General features: G+C 42.8%; 1 pseudogene across 1 annotated transcript; it reads right to left on the reverse strand.

Moving 5' to 3' along the window:
• Positions 1-632: 632 nt before the first annotated feature.
• LOC308557195 (S-phase kinase-associated protein 1 pseudogene) lies at positions 633-1164 on the reverse strand (annotated as a pseudogene). The gene has a single exon. The product of its transcript is annotated as an S-phase kinase-associated protein 1 pseudogene (transcript).
• Between the last annotated feature and the right edge of the window lie 260 nt (positions 1165-1424).

Consider the following 1424-nt stretch of genomic DNA (forward strand, 5'->3'; position numbering starts at 1 on the left):
ACGCAGAATGGCATGAAGTTTATATTGAGTTTGAAAATGGGAAATAAAAACAGTTTTTTTGTCGGTTTTACTTGGTGCTCCTCATTCAGCGGAGGCATTGCATTGAAGTGAGGAGGTTAAGAGAGTCTCATGGAGCAGGAACCTCTTGGAATATGAGCTTTGATGCCAAGCAGGGCTAAATATGCAAGCTTACTCCGTCCCCTAAAGCCATGGGGCTTCTCTGGCCTTCAGATGTGTTCCTAGTAAGTGAAAATAGCGCCATCAGCACTTTGGATTGCTGTGCAAAGAAGAGAAATTGTTTACCTGCACAATATGATAGCAGTCACAGAGTAAACCCTTACAAATGTAAATTTTTTTCTTCTAAGCGAAATATATTCCACTGCTGGAGAAGGTACTAGTTTCTTTTTTTTCTTTTTTTCTATAGAGAACCCACAATTCAGTTTTATTCAGAGCAAAGAAAAAAGATACTTTTGATCATACTGGAAGAAACTCAGCCGTAGCTTTGGAATCTGTACCCAACTACACACACAATGAGGACAATATTCTGCTAATACAATTGATTTGCTGCTGCATTTGTCTGCTGTTTGTCTAATATTAACAATTATAAACAGAGCAGTGCAGCTAGTATTTGGAACAATCCTCACAGTGTTACAGCGTCATGCACAACTTTTCACTTCTCTTCACACCACTGGTTCTCTCTGCGCACCTGGGCTTCCTCTTCTCCAGTAAAGTAATTTTTGATGTTGAAGGTCTTGCGAATCTCTTCAGGAGTTTTCCCCTTGACCATATTGGCAACAGTCTTGCATGTAACGTCAAGCAAACCTTTGATGTCTAAATAATTTGCAGCCAGAATAAGTTCAAAAAGCGTTCCTTGGTCAGCTTTGAGTAATCCTGGTCCCAAGCAGGGACATCATCTGTTCACTTTTCTTCGTTATCATTGTCCTCGGGAGGAGGGTCATCCTTGTGGCGGGTGCACCACTGATGGCGTTTTTTAATATTGCCGCATTAATGTTTGGTAGAGGAACTGGGTCATCACCACCTTCATCGCCCATTCCCGAATCTTCTAACAAGGTCTGGATAGTCACAGATTGTTTGATAGTCACAGATTTCACCATCAACTTCAAATACCTGTCCATCAGAACTCTGCAGCTTAGTCGAAGGCATGGTGCTCGGTCTCAAGGGGACAGCGGGCCGGAGGCTGAGAGAGCGGGGCAACGTCAGCGCGTCAGGAGAGAAAGGGGGACAGCAAGGCCACTGATAGCTGGTACTCGTTTCTCACATTTTTATAATAGATGAAGCTTCTTCAAAAAATGTCTAACTTCTTTAACACGGGTTCAACTCCCATGAAGCCACTTTTAAGTGGTAAATTCTGACAATGGGTGATTTGGGTGATGGGTGATGCGTTGGGTGATGCTTTGATTCTG

Source organism: Miniopterus schreibersii (genome assembly GCF_964146895.1).
Source record: "Miniopterus schreibersii genome assembly, chromosome: 1".
NCBI classification, from domain to species: Eukaryota; Metazoa; Chordata; class Mammalia; order Chiroptera; family Miniopteridae; genus Miniopterus; species Miniopterus schreibersii.